The following is a 16,951-nucleotide window of genomic DNA, read 5'->3' on the forward strand; positions in this document are numbered from 1 at the left end:
AACGAATACCGCAACACTGGAACTGCAAAAAAACAAGATTGATGTTGGCGCCGTGCTGATATTGTTTGTCCATGTTTCTTTCGAAATGTCTCAGCAAAAGCCACAATACCGGCGACCTACAAAACCGTGTACTATTTTCTCTGCGGTTAAACACAGGTGGCAGTTTTCCAATTAGGCCTTGACAGGACAACCGTATTGCACCAAGTTTTTACAGTTTAGGGCATAATTTTGTAGCTTAAAAACAGCAGTTGCAACACGTGGGTGAACGCACATTTTACAAACTCAGTGAAGGATCTTCTGGTATCACTGGTAGCGGAATGCTGCCAGGGTGTCGCACCTAAATTATTTTCGGTGTCGGTTCGTGTTCGGATCAAGCCTTTCGGTTCACTTCAGGAGCACCATTTCGTTCAGGTTCCAACTGGTTCGAACAGTTTCCACTGGGTTCAAATAGGTTAAAAAAAACGCTATTTCATTATAATTACGATTGTTTTTTACAAATTGCTGCATTGCAACCTTTCATATAACCTTATCGATGGTACCATTTTTCGCCGCAAAAGCGCCACTAGGTTTTCAAGAAATAACAATTTCTTACTACCGACTGTTCGCACTAATTAAGGCAAGAAAACCACTTGTTTTGGAGCTGTCACATTTTGGAATAATTGGCCAAGGGCTATTCTATCATGCCTGTCTGTAGCTTGCTTTAAAAAAATCTCAGAGAATTTCTTTTGCTATAGTAAATAACTTTTTTTTGTTCCTATCTATCGAGTATTTTCCTGGTGTTCTCATGTGTCTTTGTTTCCCATTTCGGTATTCGCGAATTAATTGAACAGGTTCTTTTATTTAGTCGGGCTACCTATGTCAATGTATGTATACGATGGGCTAATATTTTTGTCATTTTTCAATGCGTGTTTATCTGATGGTCTCTTGTTCCCATTCGCTGCTTCCACGCAATTGTCGTATGTATTCAAAGTCGATGGTCCCCTTTTAGCCTCTTGACTCAGGGACCCCCTTCTGTATACGATTATGTTTGTATTGCTTTTATGAAATAACATTTCACTTTCAAAAAAAGGGGGGCGGAGAGTGGAAGATTTTGGTATATATCTTGTTTGCAGTTCTTGAAGGAGGAAGTCCTGCGTACCCGGGAATGAGTGCATGACAGTGGCCATTACTGTGGCGTACTCTGCCTTGCTTTTTCTCTGGTCTATAAGCTACCTTAACAACCACCATGCCTTGGAGGTAATGAGCGTACCCCTTAACTCGTCACATACCTAGAGCCAATTTTCTCGACTGAGTTGCACAGCGTGCCGGGCCGCTTCTTCAGTGAGCGAGGCAATGCGTTTCTTTAATTTCCCGTCGTGTCGCTGTCGCTTACAATGATGAGTGAGACTCTTCCAGGCCTCCAACATGTGGAGTACACTGGGTTCGACGTTGCGAATTTGCGTCGTGAGGTGAACCATCTTCATCATGGCTTTAATGTCGCCCTGACTTCACTGGAATATTTCTCCATACTTTCAATTTATTGCGTGGACTGAGTCTCCCGACACTCTTGAAATGTGCTCACGTCTGTGAGTTTTGCTTCCCCAACATAAGCACTATAATCCTCAGCGAGTATTGGGGAGGAGATTAAGTCGTGGTAACTGCCCAGCTACTCTCCAGTGTTACACCATCGATCGTCGTTAATGCTTCGAACGGCGCGTGAGGTCTGGGAACGTATCTCTCGTCACTCTATGGCCAATTCTCGAAGGCACCGATGGACCATTTACCAGCGTGAGATCCGCCTCCTCAATTGCGACGCTGAGTTCTGTGCCCCCACCATTCGTGTTGCCATAACCCCAGACGGTGTGCGCGGCACTAAAGTCTCCGACCACAATGAGCGGGTTACCTGGCGATTATTTGGTGACGGCCTGTTTAATAATAAAATCGATTTAAGACTTGCTTGTGCTTTGGTCTGCAGTACATGTTTAGTATGAAGAGATTGTTGGCCTTCCCCGCTTTTCTCGGTATCAGTTCTGACATGATTCTTACTTGCTCTTGCTGAATTAGGGAGTGTTGAATCGCAGTTGTGCTTTTCAGTATGAAGGTGCTTGAATTATGTCTTTCGGTGTCCCCGTGTGCAAAATAGCCCGGGAGCTTTGCTGGCGTGTTTGTCCCTTGACGTGCAATGACATCAGGCATTCCGCAGCCGGACCCAATGTACTGCATCAAAGACGCGATTTCGGGTTTTATGCTCCTGCAGTTCCACTGCCATAGTATTAGCAGAGTACTTCAATGTTTCTCGGGCCATAAAACTCCCGACCAGGTTTTGTACTGGGAAAAAAGGGCCCATCTCCCCGCGAGGGAGACTCGAGCGAATGCGTCGCATAGGGGGTGGGTGTATTGCGTTAACGTTTAGTGTTTGGGGAGTTGGTGGTGGTGAATGCGTTGTATCAGCAGCTTCTTGACGTAGTTTGAATGAGTCAAAGATATAAGGCGCGTTCGTGGCCTTTCATTCTGTGTCGGTTTTGTGGCGCAGTGGGAAGAGCACCATGTAGCTCGCGTTCCGCCCACAGGTAGTGAATGCGTTGTATCAGCAGCTTCTTGACGTAGTTTGAATGAGTCAAGGATATAAGGCGCGTTCGTAGCATTCCATTCTGTGTCGGCTTTGTGGCGCAGTGGGTAGAGCACCATGTACCTTGCGTTCCGCCTGCAGGGTCGTGGGATGGAAACCAGGCGCCGGTAAGTATTATTTTTTATATAGTGTAGGGGAGGGGTGCGGACCTCTTGTTGAGAGCGAGGAGGGTAGCGTGATGCGGGAGAGGAGGAGTGGGGGAGAGGGCGCAACTAGAACGGCTCTTGCGGACGCCGAGGCATGACAACGCCGGGTGATATCGTGAGTTAAAGAAATGCTCTGCATTTAAAAGGCTACCGGGAGTGGAGCCACCGCAGATCAGAGGGCATCGCGCGGCCGCCGCTGCTCTGAAGCCAGATCGGCCGGCAGGAAAGCAGTAGCCGCATGCCCGTTCGCACCAAATTTTTTTGCCTATCACCAAATGATAAGTCCATTTGAGCGGCCCACGACACGTAAAGCGAAAGCGCACTGCTGATAAGGCTGCGAGCGTCTGTTTTATTTACTCTGTGGTCCGTTCCCTGCCAAACGCGCTCTGACCACGCCCGGCTGCCCTCCGATCAACACCAGCGCCGCGGCACGGCACCGTGCGAAGCTCTCCCCTAGCGTGACGGCGAAGTTTCGTGACCAGAAAGGCATCGAAGGACTCTGGTATTAGCTCCTGCCTCCCTATTTATATAACTATTTATTTATTTATGTATCTATGGAATACTGCGAGCCTGAGAACCAGGCCTTTGGCAGGGTGGGTTTACATGTTTACATTCACAAGGACACAATAGTTAACTTGGTACATATTAATACAACAGAAAAAATAACACGACACACATTGACAACATTTGTCCAATAATAACAGAAACCAAAATAAAACACAACAGAGAAAGCGCATACCTGCGCAGAATTATACGCGCATGACACTGAACGCGCTACTGCAGGAGATTGAGCCGATAACAACTATTTTCAATTAGAAAACCACGGCACGATGACAAAAATTGCTATACAAGAAATAACTTAAAAAATGTACTCGGAGACAAACCTCTACAAATTGCTGAGAAAAAAAACGGCAACAATGGATACACAAGAGAGAACACGATACGCGCATGACTGTTTTGAAAGGCACCGATTACAGACAAGAAACCACTACGGACAAGAGAACATAAAAGTCAGAAGCAGCGATTTGCACACAGTAGTAATAAATATACCCTTAAGGAAGAAGTTATACGAGAACAATGAGACAGCTATGAAAATAGAGAGGTTTTTCATGCATATTTGCAAAGTAGAGCATTCGTCTGTACTCTCAGGTAGGGAATTCCAACTGGCGACTGTTTGAGAGAAGAAGGGATACGTTGAAACTGGGTGCAAGGATGTAGAGTATCTCATTCGCGTTCATATAACCTTCCTTACGTCATGAACGGAAATAATGCAAGTATGCTCGGAGATTGAGCCATTAAAACCGCACTCTGCTAGCCAAGACTTGTGGGAAACTGCCTACTCTTAAAAAAAACTTGCTGTCTCCAGTAACGAGAAAATAGGGGAGGGACGAAGCACGCATTGTACAAGAGTAATCTTGGTGCCTTGGCCTTTTTGCCCACAGAGATGAAAATTTCAGAAATAAAAGTTAGCAGCTTTGCTGTGTAAGAACCGTGTCTTTGAAGCACGAAGTGTTCTAGCGCGCCGTATCGCAAGGGTAGGGCCCCGTGTGTTCTTTTAGTGTGAGTTTTCGGGCACGGAGATGAAATTTTCTCGTGCGAGTCTAAAACATGAGTGCACCAATGTGTTCTTTTAGTACGCGTAACCTTGGAGCGCGAGGCGTTGATAAAAAATTGTCCCGTTGTTTTAGTGCTGTTGCAGGTTAATACGCCTCTGACAACCCTTGCCCCTAATACAAATTTCCATTATAAAATACGCCGAGGACCCAAGCACAACGTTTTACCGCTGTAAACTACTTTACAGCATTTTACACCAACCTACAAACTCTCGCGTAATTAAGCCATAAATAATCGGCGCTGCCTGCAATCACAGGGAGGCCTGATGATCCTAATTCAAGAAATAGCGTAACTGAGGAACGATGTGATAAGATTTTTGCGGCCACCATGCTGCGATGAAGTTCTGCTTGCCTCGCCAGAAATGTTGGGGGCAACACGAGGCGCGTATTGAAAATATTTTATATTATTATAATGTACCATTACGCTTATACATCTTTTTATGGGTTTTCTTCTTAAACAGAGGATACCAAGTGGTCCATAAATTATCCAGTTAAAGCCAGCCGATTTGGCCGGTTAAAATTTTTAACCGATGCCCAGCCAGCCCTCGTTTCCCTTTCCAAGGGACGCCGATAAGCGCGAGCAGTGGAAACGTGCCATAGCGGACAAAAAGCCATCTGATTTTCTTTTGACTCACAACATGTCCATATCTGCGAAAAACATTTAGGGCAGCAGGCGTTGTTTTGTTACCAGCGCGTGAACGCGCCCGGCTGAGGTATGTTGTGTGTTGAGCTGATTTCGAGTTTAATGCGTTTGTGATGAGCGACACCTAACATACTTGTTAGATAAGGAGGGGGTGGAGCCTGCTGATCACTAACCCAGTCTTGTTATCTCACCAACAATGATCCGGTCTGTACAGATGTTTCTGGAAAGAAACGCATTCCCACACTAGCGAATGCAAAGCACGCTTTGCGGGAATACTTTCTCCAATACTCCTCTCGGCAAGTCACTTTGCAGACTGTTCATTTTACGTTTTAGCTTTTCTATCTGATTGCGAAGGAAAAGTACGCTCCATAAGACCCCATGGACGCGTGCTCGATTCCCTTCCCCGTAGCTACGTACCTGATGGAGGCAAAAAACGAAAGCCACCGTGTTCCAAGATTTAGCTGCGCGTTGAAGTTTTCCAGGTGGTCTACATTATTCTGGAATCGCCCACTACGGAGCCTCTCGTTGCCTGTGCAGAATCGTCTCGTTTGCCCTCACAATCAATCAATCAACCAATCAATCAATCAATCAATCTATCAAGTTAGCTTAAATAATGCTTTTTTTTTCGGAGCCCTAAATTGTCCTTCGATACGTGACATCGCTGCGCTGTCTGTTCCACGATTTTAAACTTTATTGCGGAAACACGTCTTCTCCAAAGAAGCGTATTTTTTTTGGAAGACGTCCTTGAAAACGTCACCATATGCATTGAAATATTGTTTTTGCGGCACTAGTGTCTCCTTAGATTGACATGTGAGGCATTTTGACTCGTGTTAATAGTCTACTGAATAAATCTATCGTGGAGCAGCAGCAGAGAGCTCATAAACCAAGTATTAATCCAATCATTAAACCGAGAGTGTAAAACATGGTTATACTAGTCCTTTTTGGTAAGATGACATGTCATCACCCCGCTTCAAAGGGGAAACCAATAGGATTCATCATCATCATCATCAAACAGGTATGCCTGTGTTTTTGATTAGAGACCTTCAAACGCGGCTTAGTTTCAGTAGATCAAGTGTCCCCAGTGCTGTGCTTGCTCTACGCCTTGCGAGTATAGCATGTCATAGCAGCACGCCCTGAAAATAAGAAGCATGCAACATCCAAGTGGTAGTGTGATTTGCCCCAGAGGGAGAGGCATTTATGGGACCACAACGGATTTGGAAATAGGAGCTTCCTGAGTATTTTGAGTGGCTGCACAATATTACGTGACCCGCATTTTTGCTCACGCAGTGTCTATGTACCGTTACCCTGTTCACGTTCTACGATAAATTAACACAGGGTAGCGGAAAACTCGAAGTTATGCTGGGTTTATTACTAGATACCAGCCTTTATGCACGTCTCGAAAGCTTCATCACTCGCTCGTTTGAAATTTTGCCGCAGCTCTATGCGATAGGCGTGCAGGAAGGAACTTAGTTTCAATAAGCTGTTAACGTGCTTAATGTATAGGTCTAGTTTTGATGCCACAACCGCGGCGAACACCGGTTGCGTAGACCATCGGATTGTTTATAACTTGTGTGAACGGCGTCGCCACAGGACTGGCCGCACCGCTCATATTTGGTCGGTCCTAAGCTCGAGGATTTCGCCAGGGTCACCAGTCGCCAAAAAAAAAATCGCTTAAAAAAAGCACAATCTTACGCTGAATAGCACGATATAAAAAGCGTCTGCAACAGCACGTATATTCATAATTCCTGCGTAGGAACGACTGGCCCAATCAAGCCGTTCATATCTGGGATCGCTAAGCGAAGGAAATGTTTTCACAACCGAATGCAGCAACCCCATTCTATGTCAAGCTAAATATGAGTGATTGCAGAATCTCCTCTGGGCTATCGACAATTGCCATGAACTGGCTGTAGCTGCAGGTGGAGCCGGCACAAAATGCCCCCACGCTCCCAGCGGCGACCCTAGCGAAAGCTTGTGTCGCATATAAAACTGCCGCTGGATTTTCTTGACGTGGAAAAGCACTGAGGGACTCTACTACTATCTAACGCAAACTAATAGTACATACGCAAAACTACACAATACATTTAGGGTAATTATAAGAAGACAGCCGGGCGAGTTGTGCGACTCCAGACTACGCAAAAAATTTGCTCGTGCGGTCGCACGAGTGGTAAAAATATCTTGGGGCCCAAGATAAACCACGGTAATTGAAAACAAGGAGTCGCACGTTTCAAGATGGTTTGGAACGGTCGCTTCGATTTGTTTCCGTTCGGGTTCAGTTCCAAATTGCGGAACAAATATGGGTTCGGTTCTGTTTGTGTTCATGGCAAACATTATGTTTGATTTCCGGTTTTTGTTTGGTTCCGGTTCCTGTTCGACAACTTGAATTCTATCATACTATACCACAATATTAAAAAAGGGCAGAAACAGCCTCATAGCAATAGACTTAAGGAAAAAAAATCGCGGTATTCTCAGGAATTATCAAACCACGAACACGCGGCATTATTCACGCAATTCTTCCAGAAAACTTCGAAGGCTATCGGAACACCTCATCCGACCTTCGCTTCGAAATGACAGTAGAAGCATTGCTCAAGCAAAAACCACATTTTGAAGGCGAAAAAAAAGGCGGCACGTATTTACAACTTTATAATCCTTGTATTATTCACTTGTTCGTCTTCGCTTTCATTGCTTTTTAGTTATTGGCAGATTACTTCACGGCCTCTTTTTTGGTAAACCAAGTTTCCATCCTTTTTGCCCTGATGTCTTTGTCCCTCTACGAGAAATACTTCGGCAAGAAGGGGGGCACAATTGACCAATTCACACCAGTCGGGGTTTTCTGCACGTTATGTGCGGTTATGTTCAAATCACGGGCGCTAATATTTAGCGGCTGCGTGGGATTCATTACTCTGGAATTTTTAAATTTACAAATAGAAATTTTCCGTGTGTGAGGATAATTTACCGGAATTTTTTTATTTATGGTAAGTATCGTAAGTGGTAATCTGCAACAAAGAAAGAAACAAACACGGCATAATGCTGTCCTTCCTAGCTGGCAACGTGTTCTTATAGCACAGTGCTCTTTCAGAGTAATGTGGTCCAGCGAACGCTAGAAAGACGTGTGCCTCATCATTGCCATGGTATAGACGAGTATCGTGTAGTGCTGTCCCTTATGATTTGTATGCGTTTGGTCCGTATCACAAATATGGATGTCTGTATAAGGTTGGTGCCTGATGTTGGTGCCTGACCAGCAATGCAGTACTTCTGAGAGAGCGTCAGAAGAATTGTACAGGTGTGGTGCCTCAGCTGTGCGTACAGGAAGGGCTACTAAAGGTCTTCAAAGTAATTCGCAAGCCGCACTGTAATCATGCTGAGATAGCAACGGCGGCGCTGTTGGCTTTACTATTGTCACTGTCGTTTTCTTGATGCCAAAAGAAGGCTAAGGATTAAAAATGCAATGTGGCACAGTAGTAGTGTATCGTCCTCATACTATGGAGACGAAGGATGAAATCCTCTGCAACGTCGTAATTTATTAATGTATTCGTAACCGCAATGCCATTTTTTTTTGTGGTAAAACAATTTCTGATTTTAACACAATAGGTCTCTTAAGGCTTCTTCATGAAAATTTCCGAGCGCCAGGCTAAATCGCCTGCCCCCTCGGCCCACCCCTGCCTCTACCGATTGTATGCTGCCGCGCTAGGAAGAGGGTAACATCTGCTGAACGCAAATAACTGTTCACTGGGAGATGACGTGTCGTAGGGCCTTGGGAGCGGATGCCAGGCGCCTCCTGGAGCGAGAATGACAGTTTATTTCCCATGCACGTTCGGCAAATTTGCTGGTTCTTCTCGGGATTTCATCCAATGCTGATGTCCTGTAGGCGATGGCCTAATCTTTGGCGTGCGAACATGACAAGAAAGGTTTCACGACTCACCGGCCCCGCTACGAGTAAAATGTGACTGTAAAACACCGCAGCGCGATTTCTTCTGATAGACGTGCAATGATAATGTTGCGTATTTGTGGACCGTCACAAACAATGGAAACTGCAAGCGCAAATTAGACACCGAAAAAGAAAGGGGACAACATGACGTCCTGTTGTCCCCAGGACGTCCTGGAAGGGAACAACAGGACGTCCTGTTGTAGCGCTCGTTCTGTTGTCCCCTTTCTTTGTTCTTGTCTAATTTGCGCTTTCAGTTTCCATTATGCATCACCAACAGGCCCAAACCATGACCCTTTCGTCACAAACACGCAGCCGTCATAATCACCAAGTTGAATCGTGCCATCACGTTCTGCGGGACACAAAGTTTCTGCGGGACACTTCTGGTGGATTAAGTTTCTATGACGTGAATTATATTTTTGGAGTCGGCGATGAAATCAATATCTTGCTCAGCACAAACCGGCCTTTCTATAAAATCCACTTGATACTCTTGTTTAAGGCCGCTTCTGGTGTAACCTGATAGTATTCTTGTTTTTATAATAACGCGATAGTTGAGTTAGGCTCATCTTTGAATCTCTCCGTGGCTGCTAGCAGTCCACTACCAGCGGAGCTCATCCAGCGTGTACAGAAATACGTCTTCCATTACACCCGGAAGTTGCGAACGAGACAGTGAGATGCGAGTGTTCGCCTAAATCTGGAATATAGCACAATGGCAAGTGAAGTGTGGAAATGAGGAGAATAATACTACGGCGATGACGCAAGGAACACGCGCATCTTCAGCAGGTGTCATGCCTGCCCTTGAAAGTTCCTTTAACGCCCAGTCGGCTGCAGCATGCTGGGTGGGCAGATCTCTAGCCCTGCACCGGAACATAGAAGATATCCTTTTTGGGTAATTCGTGTGATGAAGCCACTCTGAGGAAAAGGCGCGCAGTAGTGGAGGAAGGAAATTATATCATTTAGTTATTCTTTTCGAGGGAAAGGGTTGGGCGAGAGAAGTGTCAGGGGTGGTCTCAGTCCAGGTTGCCTTGAGGACCACCAGGATCCGGCGCCCAGAAGATTGTGTTCCTGACCCTAGAGCTGGAAGCTGGTCAGTCCATGCTCCCATGGCTCCAACGTAGGTGATGGAATCGGGTTGCGATGTTTGACGCCTTCTCATACGATGTTATAGGTGGTGTTTGTTGCATTGGATTTTATGCAGTCCTAGAGAAAGTATTACGTAAATTTTGATGTAAAATTTCCGTGCTGTAGTATGTCTGTGTTTGACTTCTGCGCCAGGTTCGTAAGTCTTGTGTGTTTAATGATGGGTGAGGAGGGGTTTAAACGAGGCGTTCCCAAAGATGATATGAGACGTCCGGGCACGTTTTTGCAACTGGGTGGTGCGCAATTTGAGGTGTGTCGTCGGCCTCCGTTGGTAATGCTAGATGTAAAATGTACCGAGAAGCGGCGTCAGAGACCTAATTCCCGGTGAAGGAGGCATGACCAGCATCGAAACAATGTGAATGGTAGGTAGAGTTTTGCGTTTTCAAAAAGTGTGAGCGTATGCAGAGATATTCCCCCTGGTAGGTAATGCCGGTGTGCCTGTTGTGAATACGTGATGACGATAATAGTTTGCTGTTTGCTGGTAGTTGTCATTAGGCTAGAGAGCACCGTATCAATTTCGACAACCCGAAGATCCTTAACTTGCGCTAAAGTCTCGCCACACTGGAGTTCCGGCTTTCTTCGTCTATCGGCAAAACTGGCAGAGCGACCGGGAATCGAACACACGTCCTTGAGCTGAGTAGCATAATGATATACCCAGAAAGCCACCACAGCGTGTTTTCATTGAAACCCGTGCCGGTACCATCGTTGTTTGGCCAAATTGAAAGTGAGTCGAAATGAGTGACGAAAGTCTCTCAAAAACGAAAAGTCTCTCAAACGAAGGTATGCTAAACGAACTAAAACAAAACCCAATAAAGGCGTGTAATAAATTTTTTTTCTCTCTTTCTCTCCTCCCTTTTGTCTTTCATCTCTCTTTGCTGAACATCAGTTCTCGTGGAACATGTATCGTCAATTGAGCAATTTTGTTCCAACACCCTCCATTGGAGTCGAAATACCGGTATCACGTCGTACATCTTAAGACTTAAATGTAGATTTCATCGGCAAGTTCTTTCATTCCTGTATTTATTTTGTCGCGCATCTAGTTACTTATCCGTACATCCTCCCCGACTCACATACGGAGGCTCGTAACTCTCAAAAACGCTGTAGTTCTGTGCCAATTCATTGTTTAAAGAAAAGAAAAATACATTTCATACTTGAATCCTCTGGACAACAAAACATAAGTCTTTGGAGTGTGATGAAGTGGCAGACAATGCAGCCCGAGGCCACTCATGCCGGGCGTCAAGTGTCAGGGGCACTAACCACACTACCGACTATCCCCAGTACGTCCAAAAGCCAGCAGGTCATGTAACAGCTCTACATGGCCTCAAGATATTGCCGGCGCTCCTCCCAAAGCTGAGCGAAGAAGCAACACAGTTTCTGAAAATTCAAGCAAACACATTCCAACACACCACACAGCTGCAGGTCATATAGCCGATGCTCTTCATCTACAAGAGCAATTTCTGCTCTGGCACGCGAACACCCTGTAAAACATTCGACGCGACAGTATTGACATTGTAGAATTAACAGAGGTGTTCGCAGTGACACCGGAGTAGTGGCAGGTCGTGCTGATCAACGATATCAAGGTAGACCAGTTTGGTTTGGTGACCAGGCCATTCGCTAGTCCTTCAATCTACAGTCTGGGATGCTGTCCTACGCATCCCTGACCGTAGACGCTACCCACCAAGTTCGAATAATTTGAGTCACCACGCCGTCATTGCTTCTGTAATGAACATTGATTGAAGTGCTGTGGCGCTCCAATCCTTCCTGATCGGTCAGTGTATGAGGCACTGCCCGACGGCTATCACTACCAGTATGGGATCACACTTCACAACTACAACCCTCCAGCTAGTTCACCTTGTACGGCTTGGCTCTCTATCCCTCTCCGGCTGACTGTGTTTGGAGTCCGATAAACCCCCTTGCGATTGGGTAACGTGCGGGGTTGGACGTGAACCGTCGCACTACCTGTTACTCATCAGTCGGAAGCTACCAATGCCCATCGCGCCGATTGAGGCCAGCGAGCAACCACCCAGGCAGAGATCATCGGTCAACTGCACTGGAGCGCTCCGCGGGCGTGACCCTACGTTTTGCAGCAGTAAAGCTGACTAAGACGGTAAAAATTGGTTGTCTTGTTACGAGCGAGTGAGCGCCTACAGCAAAAGGGGTGACGCTACAGAGAAAAACAACGTCATATTTTGCCTAAAAGGAGATGCGCTCATCTGATATGACAACCCCGTAGAAACAATCAAGGACTGGTCACACTTCAGAGACCAACTTCACTCAGAGCTTTGATCGACCCGCTCTACGGAAACTGCCCGATTAAGAACGCCAGTATTCTCGGGCGCCACAGCTGGCTTAGAACTGGAATAGTTACATTGAAAATGTTGTGCATATTTGGCAGCGTCAAAACACGTACATGTCCAAAGCTGACAATACCTAACATATTCCAAAAGGAGTAGACGACGACGCATTCCAGAGGCTCGTTTCCAAGGACCTAGATCAGTGCCACAAAGGATTTGCCTGTGTCAAAATCGTAACAACTGCCCCAGCCAAAGGCTTTGGTTTGCTATTGAAGGGCGACGACTGACACTCTCTCGGGTCTCACGTTTCCTTTTTACCTTCTGCAATGTGTGGCAAAAATCGATGAATTTGTCTACGAAGAGGTAGACATGAGCTGTCGCTGAGGCTGAACGCTGAGCAGGCTTGATCGAATTTTGATCAAACAGGTTTCCGAATTTCTAACGCCAGCTGGCTTCGCTACCGCAGTTTACGCGCATCTGGTGGCTCCACAGTTGCAAACTAGTGTCACTGCTCCGCGCACAGATACACTCGCTCCAGCTCCAGCTGTTATGCAAATGGAATACGAGGAATGTTGTGTTCAACAGTGAAACCTCGTCAACATCATTCGGGTTAATTATACGCCAAAATGTTTTGGGGTCACATTTCAGCAGATGAGGCAGCGTATCATTGAAATAATAATTTTCTGCTTCTTATATTATTCTTTCTGATTCACGAGCTAATTCTTTGTATCTTTTCCAATTATGATCATCGTTGCTACGAGTGGCCTTTTATGTGCTCTCTTCTTTTTGTTTAAGCAAAGCTTTACCTTCTTTGTAAACCAGAAAGCACTAGCTCTTAATTGGACGGGAATCTCTGGTGTGGACGCATTTTCATTTTTCCCAAGGAAGTCACGGAAGATTACCCAATTTTTGTTAGTTTTGCGAAAGTCCAACTTGTTTTAAAGGAGGTTGAAAATCAGATAAAATTCAGTTCATTTTCTCACCATTGGCATTATTTTCATTTAGTATACGATTAAGCTTTGTTTTCTTATTAGGTAGAAGAAGTGTTTGCAAAGAATGTATAACCCGGTGGCCGCTATCTCATGAATAACCCGTGTGACAGCATTATCGGGACTGTCATTAAAAGTAAGTCGAGGATGCGTTCGCCGCGCGTGGGTTGGTTTACCAGCTGTGTTATGTGAAACAATCTTAGCGCGTGGAGCAAGCGAGACACCTCTGGTCGGGCATGTGTTGATAGCGAAAGTAGTGTAGTCTAGTTTATGATGGCATAGTTGAAATCGGCGCCTAGCAAGAGCACACAACCACGAAATTTATTGTAAGTCATTTTCAGCACGTCGGTCAGGTGATGTACAAAGTCTGTATGTAATACTGTCAGGAGGACGATAACACACCGCAATAATACACGTGCTACCTTCGAATTTGGTTCTAACGCAAAGTAATTCACTGACACTTGCCAGTTGGGCGGATTTAGATTCGGCATTTGCTATGCACTGGGGTACCACGCTATTTCACATTATTTGTTACAAATTATTTATTTTCTTTTTTGTTTATTAGCAATTGTAATTTTAAATGATCAAACTTGTATAAAGTATAATATTTGTTAAAAATTATTTATTTCATTTGTTTTGTTTATTAGGCAATTGTAATTCAATATGGTCAAATATTTTAGAGTGCCTTGTTTCTTTGTTTTTACAAGCCAAACAACCCTCTTATAACAATACCAGTCATAACCATCCATCGGGTATAACGAACATATTTCGGTGTATAACTATAAACAACGTTTCTGCGCTTGCCACTGAAACTGCTTTCGGGTATACCGAATGTTTTTGAAAGCGTCCTACTTTTACACCAAATCTTCCGACAAGATGGCAGTAGAAATACGGCGCATGCGAATCTTAACAAAACCAACACAGTGCCTAAAGCAGGAGAGAGGTGGCGTTCTGGTGCCTTGAGGGCTTCAGTTTAATCGCGACGAAGTTATCTCCGATCGGCGAGCACCACCCACAGGTTCCGTACGCCGCGACTGAGGTCCCTCACTTTCCAGGCGTTTCTCCGGAAGCAGAATGGCAGTGAGGAGGAAAAAAAATGAAGAAGCATGCAGCAGGGCAGCAAGCGGTAAGTTAACCAGCAGAAACATAGCATGTATGCTCCGCACACTAGTCTGAAAATGGTTATTAAGGATAAAAAATTTAGAATCCCAAATGTTTCTGAATTTAAAAAATTCAGAACGCTATAAATGAATGTTGTACGGCACTCTGTAGCAAACGCAGCTGATGGATTGCTATCGCTGGTATCAAAATTCACGCCGCCACAGCTGACGCAAACGCGGCACTGCGCGCTACGAAAAGCGGCGGTAGTTATTTAGCGGCCATTTATAGATACCGGTTCGCCGACCCTTCGCTTGCACATGTGCTGATACCAAATTGTTATAGCATTTAAACATTCCAACTTCGCTGTTCTCAGGCCGATGCGACGCAGCTCCCTGTACGCTTAGCCTGGTGTGGCTGAAAGCTGTTGAATAGGCGAGTGGAGATTGCGAAGACGTCTGAAAGAATTTCTTCGCGGGCATTTTGCTGGTAGTCGCACAATCCAAGCAAACAGGTCCAGTTCGTTTGTAAACAAGCAGAGGGCGACCCTTCATAAAGCTAAAAGGGTTAACTTGTCACCGAAGGGGTTGTTCGACATCTTCGTTAATTTTCGCGTGTTTTTAAGGGGGAGTTCACATGAAACGAAGTGCTTATATTGCGACCACATTTCGCGGCACTTTCCAGTTTCTGATAGGCGGGTTTTACTATCACTGATTTTTTTATTCACACTGTAATAGTGCGAACCTAATTAAGTACAACTGACGGGCAAGCACGAACAAAAAGACGCAAACGATACAAACCGATGGCATTTTTTCAGTGGGTAGTAGAAGCACACATTAGTGTCGGCATGTCTCAGTAGTTCCCGAGCCTGTGGTGAGCGCATTTCCGGTACGTTCCAGACATCATCCTACCCTTCCTTATATTTGCTTACAATTGAGCGGTTCGGGTTACTCCCCCGTCTTTCTTGTTTATGGTGTCTTTTGCACTGGACACCGCGTTTTTCTATGCTCCAGTCTCTGCCACTTCACCCTTTCATGAACACCTCGCCACAAGGATTGCCCACTCTCAACGCATGACATCACTTCATAGGGGTTCGAGTCAGCAAGAACGGAAGGCAAGATACGAGGCATCACATCGTTCTGTTCAGTTGTGCAAAGGGGATGAGTTGGCACTTGGCAGTCCGATTCGCGCATCAGGCCTCTGTGAAAAGTTTATTCACAGGTACCTAGGTCCCCACGTCTTCGTCGAACAAGTTTCTCTTGTAAGTTATCGCGTTTCTCCAGTGGATATCCCAATGGACCGTCAAGGCCACGGAAAGAAATCGTGCGTGTCTCCCGCTTTAAGCAGCGTTTCAACAGTCGCAAGCCATAACCGCCTGCGGCCAGGCGGCCGCCTTCCGCCGAGGGGGATAATGTGCGAGCGTTCGTTGCGTTCCTATAATTTGATACGCAGTGCAATTGATACCGTCACTTTATAGGCAAATTTGAGCCCCCAGGCGTACTTTTCCCAATCTGTTGTACTCACGAGCGATCGCGATAATTATCTGTAAATAAAATTCGACATCATCATTGGACTCGCGCTTCCCAAAAATATCGGTCTGAGCAGGACTTTAAACAACGTCTCCGAGGACTGGTCCCTGGCTCTCTGAATTTAAATGCATCCATATAGAAATCATGCGTTCTTCGAGGTCATAAAATCCGCTGAAAACGAGGATATTTAGGTGAAGCGAAATAGCTGAAGAGCTGAAGTCTGTGGCCAAGGCGGTGGAATGCCAAGGTGTCTCGCATCGGCTCGACAGTTTTTTGGACAAAAGGCCCGGACCATCATCCCTAATCGCCGATATTTTGGCACAACGGCATCCGCGAAGTTGCAAGGACCACGTAGATACCAAATTTCAGCTGGGAAAGTGATTTGTGTTCGATTTTAGCGAACTTTTTCTGTGAACGGCACGCCGCAGAGAGCTAAGCCTAACGCTCAGTGAGGTTCCGCGGCGCAGCCCCGGCGGGTCCATCGACCTCACCGGGGTCCCTAGCAACGAATTAACTCAAGAAAATGGCGTCCGCCATGCGAGTGGAAGTTGAAGGCGAGGAAATTATGCTGGAAGAAATGTCTAGAACGTTCGGATGGCAAGTTGCCGGTGAAAAAAGGACCCAACGAAAGGAGGGCAAGTTGAGCCTATCGTCGACTAACGTTGGACAGGCAGCGGCAGTCGCCGGCCCACGTCACCCAAAGCGAGGCACGGTCAAGGGAAAGCTACTAAAAGCGGCAAGAATGCCGTTTCTACCGAGACAAGACACCAAGGTAGTCATGCGTCCCAGAGGAGGCCTGAACGTCGGAGAAATTTCAAGATATGAAGTCAGCCGCGCCATACTGGCAGCTGCGGGAGTTAGCGCCAAAGAAGTTGTTCATGGCGTCATCTGCCCGAATAAGCAACAAAATATCATCGTTGTCAGTACCCCAAGCAGACAGAACGCAGACCGCTACTCGGCTGTCAGAAT

This window comes from Haemaphysalis longicornis, unplaced genomic scaffold (genome assembly GCF_048455015.1).
Source record: "Haemaphysalis longicornis isolate Haplotype H1 unplaced genomic scaffold, Haemaphysalis longicornis Haplotype H1 scaffold_15, whole genome shotgun sequence".
Lineage (NCBI taxonomy): Eukaryota > Metazoa > Arthropoda > Arachnida > Ixodida > Ixodidae > Haemaphysalis > Haemaphysalis longicornis.